Source organism: Cygnus olor, chromosome 13 (genome assembly GCF_009769625.2).
Source record: "Cygnus olor isolate bCygOlo1 chromosome 13, bCygOlo1.pri.v2, whole genome shotgun sequence".
Taxonomy (NCBI): domain Eukaryota; kingdom Metazoa; phylum Chordata; class Aves; order Anseriformes; family Anatidae; genus Cygnus; species Cygnus olor.
Window position 1 is genome coordinate 11707542 of NC_049181.1, and position 13369 is coordinate 11720910.

Consider the following 13369-nt stretch of genomic DNA (forward strand, 5'->3'; position numbering starts at 1 on the left):
TGACTGTAACCTGTAACATGACATCAGACAAAAGGAGGAGGATCAAATGTAGAGAGATTTAATTTTAGGGGTTAGTAGGGACTCATCATCAGTGACAGCCTTCAAGAGATTGGAGAAACAGCTACTCATATTTTCAGCCCTAGCTCATTTATTTTAACCTGTGCTACTTTACCACTTCCATTCCTTAGACCTGCTTATTCCCTTCCCTTTGTCTTCTTGTATGATCCTTTCTTACTCAGGATGCTCCCTTCCAACAGGCAATACAATATGGCTTCAATATAAGCACCATAACTGACAACAAATGAGATATATTTCTATATATATATATGGACACAAAAAGTCCATCCAACACAGGTTTCCCCCTCTTCCTCCATCCCCATCATATCTATTATCTGTTAGTACTGCAATGTTTCTCTTTGCAGAATTTACTTCTATATACAAGAAAGATCCACTGCAGTTAAGAACTGTCCCATGTCCACTAGAAAATAAGCCAGGATTCAATCTAATATAAATATGAGAATAAAACCTACTTATTTTGATCTTTCCCCATTTTACTGTATGTTCCTGAAGTATGTAAAATACTGTTTATTTATGGTTGAAATTTGTGATGCCTGCACTACCAAGGCAAAGCTTTACTGAGGGGTGACTAACCTTACCTCCCATTTTGCACACTAGCCAGTAAAAGAACAACTTGGGTTTACTTTCAAACAGGTATTTGCTCAGTGAACAAAACCCTCCCTCAGTGCTGTGGGAAATTATATTCTTTATTTCAAACTATGCTGCTTTGAATAATGATCTCACTTTTTTTCACACTTTTCCTTTGAAATTTGTAGGCATAAGCCACGGAGCACTGACAAAGGGAGAAGCTGTGTGTATAGCAGCTGGGTAGGAAATATCACAGCTGGAGGAAGATGGATAAAAAGACAACGAATGTTCAGGATTTTTCTTTCCTATTTTATCTGTTCTGCTGAACAGGGTACTTCACAGTTACATCTATTGTAGACCTAAAATAATTCCAAATTCATATTTTACTTTCTGCTTCAGACATCTGTGTCTACTGTTAATAGATATTACAATAAATAAAGTGTCTATGTTTTGCTGAATTGGAATAAGCACGCTGAAGTACAGTTAACTGCAGAATATGCAGATAAACTTGATAACTGGCTTATAGTTTTTATTTCTTGCTCTACTAACATAAACGATATACAAGAAAATGTCCCCACACCTATAGGCCTGAACATTTGAGTGCTGTCATTAATGATTTTCTAATAGGACTTTCCAAGAGGTAAACACTGCATCATCTGATAGCATTTCAGTGCCACTACTGAACACTAAGGAAGAGGTTATTAGGGCAAAGAGCAGGATATTCTTTTTCCAAGGTGTGATTTACAAATCTGCCAGCTCTGACTTTTAGTAATCAACCTGTTTTGGCCAGGCAATGCAGGTACAGCAAGGTGCAAGTGAGCAGGTACAACGAGAACAGCCAACCCTCCATCCTCACATTAGAACAGAAGATTCTGGGAACAGCACACTTCATTAGTCCACTGCTGCAGAGCAACATCCTATCATACTTTACTAATATCCATCTGACTTCTGAAATGTGCAGAACTTTCAGTCTTTCATATGGCTTATTATAATAGCAGGTTGAAGGTGTATCACCCATTAAATTATAAACAAAAAACATATATGCCAAACATATACCCATGTGAATCCACTGGCTAGGACCTACTGCATGTGCACTGCCCAGTCTGAGTTTACTGTAAGTCCATAACTGAGAAACCAATGCCTTCCACAAAAGAAAAAGTACATTTCAAATATTCCAGACTGGAAGGAAGTTGAATAGTTTTGATTTAGTATGACATTGATTTTGAGTTGCCTTTACCCTGTACCTTAATATCAACCTCAAGTTCCACCAACAGATCAAAATATCTATCCTTGTCCTTTCTTCCTACTCTGCCAGACAAAACTGAATGTGAATCACTATTAAATGCATTCTGGCTGAGATGTGTAATTGAGGCGATTGTGCATGATATGTATCTCAGCTGGATTTTTGTTACATGATTTAGTGTCTCTATTTACCTTTATACTTTTTTCAACTTCAAATAGGTTTAGTGAAAGGGATTCCCATTCATCACAACATACAACGTTATAAGTGACAAAACTTATCATGGTATACAATCCATATAATTTAAGTGTAATACTTCGATCTTTACAGTGTTGTACAGAGTTAGAATAGCTATCTGACAGCATACCAAAGATATTCTTGATTGTATTTGTAAAGAATAAGTCACAAAATTTCAAATAATTCAAACAAATATTACTGTTGGGAAGGGACATACAAATATATCACTGCCAGTTACTAGGCTTTCTAGTAGCATATAATATTTTGTATGCTTCATACATATAATTTATATGTGATATAATTTATAGGATATATGTGATATAATTTAAGGATATAATTTAATTCATAATAAATGCGTAGCACATTCATATTTACTTGTTGCAAGTTAAAAAACAAACACACCAAATGTGCTTAAATGCCAAAATTCCTAAGAAACTAACAAGTTATTTTACCTCTCTCTCAGAGAATCTTTATTGTTTTTTTCTCTTCCACTTTTGGGGAGGAATATGCAGATGGAAGAAGAGAATCTGACTTGCATAAGGCTTTTCAGGAGTTTCTCTTTTTTTTTTTTTTTTTCCACTAGCAGTCAAGCATTGTCCATAAAACTGAACTCAACACTCAGTGAGCCAAAGAATTTTAGCTGATCCAAAATTAAATCTTTACTCATCTCTCTGAGGTCCTGTCATCATTATAAGCTATATATGAGCAAAGAAAAGGGCTCAGTTTCTGCCTGTTTTCTATGGTACTTAGAGCAATAATATCAGCCCTTAGCTTTCTACCCAAGAAGTCTCCTTAGTTTCAGCTCTTTCAGATCTTCCCCAGAAGCCTGCCTACTTTTTGCACTTTCTTCCTGCATAACCTTGAACATACAATGATGTATGTGCTATTATCATTACACATTCCATTTGACCACTTAGCATCTCATTAATTACAATGTTCTTTCCTTTGGCCTTGAAAAAAAAAATGTGTGGGTGTTCCTTCACTTGTTCAGTGTGTTGCTGCAGATGTTGTTTTTCTAGCCCTTCACTAACAGGCCACTTTTCCTCATTTACACTCAACAACGCTTTCCTCTTCTTAACCACAGAACGTTCACAGAGCTGTCACATCCCTCAAAGCCTTTCTGACTGACATTATCCACCCACCTTGTGTCAGTTCAAGACCCGTCACCTGTAGTGCTTGTCCTGATTTTTCAGGTTTCCAGTTTTGGCCAGTGTGGGAGCCAAGCTCCTCTTCTTACAGTCAGAGCTCTCATGTTGTGGAGAATCTCTCTTGTCATTAGAATTCCATCCTTATATTGAGAAACTTTCCCAATGGAAATTCCTACAAGCAGTTTTTGTTTCTGAGAAATTTTAATCTTTGTTGGAAAAGTCTTTAGAAAGCTTTAGCATTGCCCATTCATTTTTCTATATATTTTTTTTTATCCACTTGATTGTGCCAATCAAGTCTCAGTTTAAGAAGAGGCTATTTTTATTGCATGTTGATAAATGGGATTTGAGTCTGGTTTGGTTTCCTACTCAAAAGCAATACAGGTCCCCAGACAAAATGATACCCACATACATACGTGTGGTAATGTAATTGGTAGCCTGTTCGCTAATATTTTCATATATGAATGTGAGTCATAATTAACAACAAATGTTTCAAACATTTCAAACATAATTAACAAAGAATTAACAAAGGATGTTTCTTGCTTTTGGAGTTCAAAGTCCCACGAATACATGAAAAAAAAAAAGTAAAATTGGAATGAGAAAGAAATACATAATGGAGTAAAGGTGCTTCAGGATGTAGAGAATGGGTAGTTTTTCCTGACCTTCAGTTTGCAAGAAGAGGAATCCAGGAAGGGAGGTGACTTTCTTTGGCAGTAGAACAAATACCATGGAGATATAGAGGTCAAGAGGTAAAGGTTATAGCCTCTTTCCTTATAAATAATTGATTCAGCAGATGACCAAGAATTTTAGCAGAGAGAGAACAAGAGGGTTTGTTATGCAGTAGATAACAGAGGCCACTATTTAATTTGCTTGTATAGGGCATATGTTGGTAAGGACATACCTCAACACAGTTTGTCTTTTAAGACAGTTTATTTTATGAACTATAGAAATCCACATATTCAAAAATATCTGCATCCTGTGGCAAGATGTGCATGTTGCACAGCAAAATATGCATGTATGAACAGCTCCTGACTTTCTGACGATGGTAACAGCAAGATTAAGCTACTACTGAGGCATTGGAGATCAGGCTGGTTGTAGGCAAAACCAAATGTATGCGCTGGCTAGATCATAACACAGCAAACTTGATCCTGCTCATTTGATCCTTAATCAAAAGCATGATGACAAATAAAACCAAAACCAAAATACCTGTCCAGTTATCCTGGGCCAATAAACAGCTGTTTATGTAGCAGCTGTCTTTTTTTTTTTTTGAACCTTTACTTTCTCTTGATTTATTTATTTATTTGGGAAAAGCTTGCCAAAATGATTAAGTTGAGAGTAAGTAACACGCATTTTTAAATTGGTCAAAGTTATTTGTCTCAGACACAATACAGGAGTGTATTAATCACAGAGACTAGGATAAACTTTCTTTATGGAGTGGGTATCTTCAATTCTCTCCACTAAAGCTTGGCAAAGCTTTGGATGTTTATGGAATTTGAATTGTTGACAGAAATGGTCTCATGGAAAAGTCACAGAATTTTATTATTTATTATTATAACAGCTACAAGGTATTTGCTAGAGTTTTTATTTGCCTTACTTGTGTTTAAAATGCAAACACTATTGTATTTCATATAAATTAATAAGGTTACGTCAATATTTCCAATGCGGAATAAACAGATCTAAAAGATTCCTAGAAACGGCATCTACAATTTAATAAACTACATTATTCCTTGAGCCTGGAATAATCATCCAACTTTCTTATCAAATCAAGTACATATTAGATGTCCCAAACTTCCCAAAGCTGCTGGGTACTGCTATTTCCTATTCAATTACCGGTGTTGGATAAATCAACTTCACTAAAAATCTATGAAGCAACTAAATAGTTCAAATGTGAATCCCAAGAATAGCAGAGCAATGTTTACTTGTAACTCACTGACCATCACTCAAACACTAGAGTATGTGTGCTGCAAATTAAAAAAGCAACAGATAGGAATGTGTCTTTTTCTTATCTAAAGTGATTGTTCTAATGGGTAGGCTGGTATAAAGAAAAATTAGCCTGATCATACAACAGATGGGAACATTTTCTTGATGTATTTCTGAATGTTTGTGAGATAAATGTATCGTTCCACGTAATTTTGTAGCACCCGGCTGGTAATTATATCTCTAATACTTTAGATGAGTGTGAACTCATAAATGTTTGGAGCATCTTGCATAGATTGGTCCTAATTGAATGTTGTAGGTACCTTATTAAACAGCATTTGTACTAAGATTAGGAAAGAGAAAGAGGTTGCCCATTTACTTATCTAAATTTATTGTCATGATTGAATCTTAATTTTTCTCTCCTCCCCCTCATCTTTATTTCTTTTTCAAGAGAAATGCAGGATTTTGCTTCACAGTGAAAATCTAAAAGTCAGTAAGCTGAGGAAGGGTGCTTGAAGGACCATTTAATTGTGAAGTGTTTCATTTAGAGTCTACTCAAGTTTCCAGCTGTGAAATTGCAAGATTCTTATATGCCAGTACTCACAGCAGTATCTTAAGTTTATATAGGATTGCTAACTTCTGAAAAATTGCTAACTGTTCAAAAACTTGTCAGTCCAGTACTCAAAAAATCAGGACATTTGATTTAGCTGGACTTTGCACTAGACTTTTATTTTTAAACCTTTTGAAGTACACTGTGCACACTTACAGCTTCTCTCTGCCATCAGAAATGCTATAGGGTTTTGGTTTAATGAAAATTTAGATTCTTTCAAAATAACAAGAGCCTGGGAACAGTTTTGAGTAAAGCTATTGAACATGATAAACACCATAAGAGGTGAGGAAGATATTTGAATGTAGCAACAATAGAACAGATGTGTCTTTCCTGCACTGTGTGGTAAAGAGGGCAGGCAGAAGATCCTAATGACAATTTAAACAAGGTCAGATTACTTTTATAATACTTTTTTTCCTATGAATATAAGTAATATGCAGATAAATAATTCCAACAGTTTTCCTGATGCTGAGCTTAAAATGGCTATATTTGGCTAAAATATCCACTTTTTTAGCAGAATTATGTGTACCACTAAGCCGCCAGGTCTGTAATTTTAATGTATATTTGAAGTCGAACAATTTTACATCTTTTTTTCAAGACTGCAAATATGTTGTGTTTATCCACCACATACAGACATTTTCATTGCAACCTATGCAATGACAAATGCTCTGGCCTGTAAAGAGATGACTGGAGATGCCTTTTGACACCTCCTGCAGTATCTTTGGTACAAAACTCAAGTTCAGCTTTGTTCCCAAGCGTGGTGCATGGGAATATTTGTCCCATGCAGTTGTAAGCACTAGTAATACAAACAGAAAGGACAGAAATGCTGGTACTTTGGGTGTTGAACCAGCTCTACCTGGAGGCTAGCTCTGCTCTGTGCTCTCTGGGAACATCTGAGCTTGGTCCTGACCCCACCCTGCATTTCCAAATGATATTAAATTCAGCCAGCATAACGCTTAAGTAAACATACTTAGAAAAACAAAGCAACATGGGATGGCAGCCAGGGATGCAGGAGGCTCATCTAAAAAAGAAGAGATAGCACCTCTCCAAACAAGCAGCAAGCATACCGCAGCTGCATATGCCATATTCTTCTTAGGGACATCTGTCCAGTTACTCTGATCTAGTGCTGAATCAAGTGGTCACAGGTGATTTCTCTGTGCACCTGTTGGAGAGAATGAACTCCTTCTATAGAAAGGCTTTCAGCTACCAATTTTCAAATCACAACTAGAAAAAAATAATAGCAAATGATTCCTGGTAAATAAAAATGTTTTCTAAACATTTAAATTGACACGATTTTGATATAATTAAAGTTATATATCCAAATAAAATATTTTGGTCTCCAAACGAAAACAGAAAAATTGCTTTGTTCTTTTTTTTTTTTTTTTTTTTTGAGTTTGTCGAGCATTAAGGTGGAAAAATCCAATTTGTCTGCTTGGATAAAAGGTTTTGTGAGAAGATTTTTTATCAGTTTTATGTGTTTAATTCTCCTAGTTTTCACTTCATTCCAACTGGAATGAGGTAACTGAAATTGTATCAAAACCTAAACTACAGTTCATGGACCTATTCATGGTGAAAGCTGCAGAGCCCAGTTCACGATGATTTACAGCCATCTAGTTTATGTCTAGAATGTACAGTTGCTGAGTGACTTGATTTCATTTTCTACTCTATAAGACAGTCATTTAAAATATTTCTTAAAAAAGCCAGGTAACCAAAATACATGTGTATGTGTGTCAGTATACAGTAATCTATTTAAAAAAAGCAACCATGCTGGTTAATAAGATTTTTCTGCTATCTGGAAAAGGGAATTTTCAAGTAGAAATCATGCTATGTGAATTTTAGTTCTTTATAGCTAAGATTTATATACACTTCTGAATATTATTAACCTGTTGCAAACACAAGATATCAGGCTCTAGAAGGCACAAGAATTAAAGTTCCCTGCACAGCAGCTTCATTACATATGCAATGTAATTCTGCTTTTCATTCAAACATATTTTCTCCCTCTGTCTTAGTCAAGTTAGTGGCTTGAACATGTTTAGAGGAAATTACATCTGTATAGTGGAACAGGGCTGTTTGTTTCCTTCTTGGTATGAACACTGAAAGTTGCAAGACAACAGAATCAGAGCACCATCATTTCAAAAATAGACAGAAATTTTGTAGGGAAACATGCAAGTTAATGAAACTGCCTTTTTGTACATATGCAGTAGGATCCTATTTGAGCAAATAACTTTCTTCTCCAGGAACCTGTAGCAGTGGAGAAGATCAGAAATTTAATTATTTGGCTGTAACGTCAAGAATGAAAGGATTCAGTAGTGTGACTTTGCAGACCTAGGCAAGCACAGTGTTCCTTTCTTATTCTTGTTTTCAAAGACCCCACTCACCAACAGGTAGTTCAAGCTGCTTCCCCTTGAGGTACCATCATAATAGGGATTCCATGCGATGTGTTTTCATAGTCTCACTTTACCTTGAAGCTATTATTTTGGCAAAAAATTAAGCCAGTCCAAACTTAATTTTCCAGAGAAACAGCAACATCAAGTGGGAGCAAAATAAGATTTTCTCATTGAACACCTGCATGCAGAATTACAAACGTGCACTCCAGAAATTCCATCACCCCTTTGCTGCCCTAACATTTTTATCGTACAGAAAATGATATTCAATACTAAAGGACTGACATCAGAACCAACACAAACCAACTGTTTTGATACCAATTTACTTCACTAAGTTCAGCAAGTAATACTCAGGACAGGCCAGACATGAATTGACCATGATTACTTTGAGTCACACATAAGGCACGTTTTTGGTGATGTAAATTTTGAGTAATCTCAGTCCTCAATGAGTCACTTTGATTTACTAGAAGCAACTCTTCTAATAGTTCTTCTCCAGTTGTCTCCCACTGGGAAAGCATCCTAAAGCTTTTGATTTGCAGAAACATTTAATAACTTCACAATTATTTTTCCACCTCCTCTTATGTTCAATTTAAGTAAAGCTAAACAGGAAATCATTTCTTTCTACACAACTGGTAGGAGGAGAATGAATTAAAACTGGTATATAATTATATAATTACTGCTTAAGATTAGGCATTTGCTTGGACAAGTACTGTTGTGTTATACACTTTCCCTTGGATTAACTTCAATACTTTTACCTATGTACACTTAGTGTAATCAACTGCAAAAGTGAGTTTAGTGTGAGATGATCTGATGTTAAAAAAAAAAAAAGTGGGTTATGTAATTTATTTTGTTTTCTGTTAATGGGCTTTACACAAATAAATATTCGCAGCTGCAAAAAGCACATTTGCAGTCCCTTTTCCTGAACACAAAACTAAAAAACAAACCCATACACAAATGGTTTTCCCTGATAGTAAATTTTCTCTTCAGCAAAAACTATTACCAGTCATAAGGTATTCAGTACAAAGAGAATAAAGCTGTAGATTAAATGTAAATCATTTCCTTCTAGAAGCCACAGAATACATTCCAGAAAATCCAAGGAAAAAAAAATTAAAAAACTATTATGAAAAGCATTGTTGGGGTCCCAATCCAACACAGTGCTAAGGTATATAATATTTTCCCTGTTTCATCTCCCCTCAAGTGGGAATGGTCACATGCTTAGTGTAAAGCATACGTGCAAATGACATACTGAATTAAGGATTTATAGGAGCAACTTTGAGTAAAGAAAACCAGATGGGAGAACAGAAGCTTTCATGACACAAGATAAAAAATATGTAACATCCAATTAAAAGCAACAACAACAGCAAAAACAACAAACAAAACTATTATATATCTATTATGAAATACTTTGAAAGTTAGAATAGTTCCTTTCGTATATTGTGTTTTCTAGCTATGTTTATCCAAGCTGAAGCTGAAGAGGCACTACTTAAAATGCATCTTACAAGTGTTTCTAAATATATCAGAATTTTGAAAAACTTTCAGAGCTAACCTGTAGAATAGACTATGAATTATAGGAATATACATCAGAAAATTTCAAGAGGGACCTTCAGGGATTTCAGATGCTAAAGACCACAGATGCAGATACTTACATTCCTACAATACAAATCATTTTAAAAAAAAAAAAAAAAAAATCCAGTCCTTTACTTTGCTCTTACAGACGTTCTCAACTATATTTTGCATGTCACGGAATTCACAATCCCGAGACATAGCATTTTCACTCCATCCCAGATTATCATTGCTACAGTTTACTCACTCTGTACACATTCTTCTATCTCCCTTGATACTTTAACTCCTTTCTTGAACTTCAGATCCATAGCATATTGCATAGTTCCACTTAGTTTCTGAAAAAAACTCTTTAACAGTCTTTTAATAGTGAGCCCTTCAGACCTCTAAACACAGCTACCCTTGTTAAGAATAAAGCAGGATAAACACAGGACTACAAACTACAAAATTACAGATGGCATCTTCATATATGTACCAATTGTCTTAAGTTTTTGTTTGTTTGTTTGTTCTTTAATAGTAAAAGTACTCCAGAATGATGTCTGAGTCCCATTCTGCTTTAATAATCGAGGCTGATCCTTAGCCCAATAGAAAAATTCACCTGATTAAAGATAACGTTAAAACAAATCTTGTTTCAGTGGACTTTGGATCAATTTCAATATTTGTGAAGTATGGTGAAAATCAACAGTATGGTATGATTATTTAGCATTAGCATTTCATATTGAAATCTGTGGACATAGCAAGAAGGCAGGTTTTTAAAATAATTAATTTAGATAAACATTAGCAAGCTGCAAAGGCAGCTTTTTATAATTATTTAGTGGGAATATTTCTCTTCACTTGTTTAATGCTTGAATATCTTCAAAATCTCTTTCCAGGACATGGCTTGATCTCATTTACACAGGATTTGAAAGGTTGAGGTTAATTTAAGATGTTGATTTTCAACATCTCCATTTCTGGAGAAAATCTCCATTTTCTTCCATTTCATTTTCTCCATTTCTGCCCGCTCTGCTTGGTGCAACTGCAAAGCCTCCATTTTTCACTTTAATATTTAAACAGACTGGACTGTATTTCCTAACTCATTAATGCAGTGAGTTTGTGCCTCTTCTGAAGAGCAGCCATGAAATACCCTAACAGTCTCTCGGTCTTACACTTAACAGCATTCTGCAGGATTATTACCTTTTTGCTTGGTTATTAATCATCAGCACCATCAGAGTTATACAAGACATCCAAACTTATTACATACATACATGTTGCCTATTAATGTTATTCACTCTCTCTGAATATGTTTACTCTTGCATCATCTACTGTAACTGTAATTGGGCTTTTTCCTTCATTGTATTGGTATAAACACTTACTGAGAAGACATAAGCAACCATTTATGAGTCTATACCTTAAAAGTTATGATTACAGAACTCTGATCCAAGAATCAGATTTTTTTACTAAGGGTTGCCATCTTCATAGAAATGGGAAAACAAGTCCATAAGAAGTAGTTAGAGTAAGATTTGGCTGTAATTCCCATGACCTCCTGCCTCAGTTTCCTTTCTTCTACTCTGGAGATTCTACTTTCCCTTCTCAGAGGCAATAAATCCAGCAAGAAATTTTTTTTTGATGCTATATCATCTACATCCTCCCTTAATCACTCTCATATCCCTTGTGAAAGATGCTTCCAACCCTACTCAAAGGCAGAAGGTCACTCCCTGCAACTGCTGGGCCCATGGAGAGTGTCGCCCCAGATAACCATCTGCTGCCCACCAGTCCTGTAGTGCTTTCTGTAGGAAGCATTCAAGCTTCTGTGCCGTGAGGCTGAGTCACCCCAGCCAGTGCTAGCATGAAGGCAGGGGCAAAGTTCAGCTCCCAAATCTCTGCTAACAGTATCAATCACACAGTAGAATAGTAGAACACGAAGGTTAAGAAAAAATTCTGAATGGTTTTATCAGTTGTTTCCTGCTACCCCAGGTAAAGCAGCCCCAGAGGTTATCACAGTCCTATTCTAGTCTGCTTAAGAATCGAAATGGCATATTGAAATCATAGACAGGTTACCCCTTCTTAATTAATTTTCCTAGCAAAAGACCACTGGTGTGAGCAAAGATCATAAAAAGGAAACCTCATTGGAAAGTGCCTGAACTCTTTTACACACTTTACATATTAATGCTGGAAACCTGACTTTTCATTAAAGGATATGTAAATCACTGCAATATCAAGCCAGCAGTAACTTACACACTATAAACTGTTTAAATATTTTGAAACAGTTGCCACGGCTACCACCTATATTAGAAATTATCTTGGTTACTACTGAGGGAAATACTGGTACATGTCCGGGAAATCAAAAGAACCCACTCACAAATGGCATATTGGGATTCATCTCCTGCATGATTGCCAGCAATTAGCCCCATAACTCTCTCTAAGATTAATAAGAAAGTTAGATTTCAACATGTTACATGAAAAATGATTCACATGGCCCCTATTAAAACTAATGAGAGTTACAATGATTAATCTTCAGGCATGCATATGAACACACATACCATTAGCTGAAATCTGCAAGAGCGAAGGAATGGAGAATTAAATTTGAAATACTAGTTAATCTGCTTAATTGTGAGTAAAGTTGTTTACTACCTCAGTATAATTAAAGAAGAAAGAATAAGAAAAAAGACTAATAAATATTTCAGAGATATCATGACTTTCATTTCCCACTAGGATTTATGAATTACTTCCAAAGCTGCAGTAAATCAGGATACTCATAACTTTTCTTTTGTCCAAAACACTATCTTGGCCTGTCTCTATAGACCCTGGTGTCCTAGCAAAAGATGCTCGTCATGCATTCTGTTCCTGTAGAAGTGGCTGAAATTTAAACTCAAATGCTCACATTGCGAAACCGTAGTTTTCTGGAGGGGAAAATTTCATGGAAGGTTGTTGATTAAACACATTAAAAAAAAACAACACAAACAAACAAACGAAACCTATCAACCAAACTTGATGAAATCTTACGCAGATTTCAGACTCAGCTCATCGGCTAGGTTTTTCTCCCAAGCATGCACCTTGAGTGTTAGCTGTCCTGCACCTGGGGCACAACAACCCCAAGCAGTCCTACAGGCTGGGAGATGAGTGGTTAGAAAGTTGCCCAGCAGAGAAGGACCTGGGAGTATTGGTTGATAGTCGGCTGAATATGAGCCAGCAGTGTGCTCAGGTGGCCAAGAAGGCCAACAGCATCCTGGCTTGAATAAGAAACGGCATGGTCAGCAGGGTTAGGGAAGTGATTGTCCCCCTGTACTCGGCTGTGGTGAGGCCGCACCTCGAGTACTGTGTTCAGTTTTGGGCCCCTCGCTACAAGAAGGACATCGAGGTGCTCGAGAGAGTCCAGAGAAGGGCGACGAAGCTGGTGAGGGGTCTGGAGAACAAGTCTTATGAGGAGCGGCTGAGGGAGCTGGGATTGTTCAGCCTGGAGAAGAGGAGGCTCAGGGGCGACCTTATCGCTCTCTACAGGTACCTTAAAGGAGGCTGTAGCGAGGTGGGGATTGGTCTATTCTCCCACGTGCCTGGTGACAGGACGAGGGGGAATGGGCTAAAGTTGCACCAGCAGAGGTTTAGGTTGGATATTAGGAAGAACTTCTTTACTGAAAGGATTGTTAGGCATTGGAAT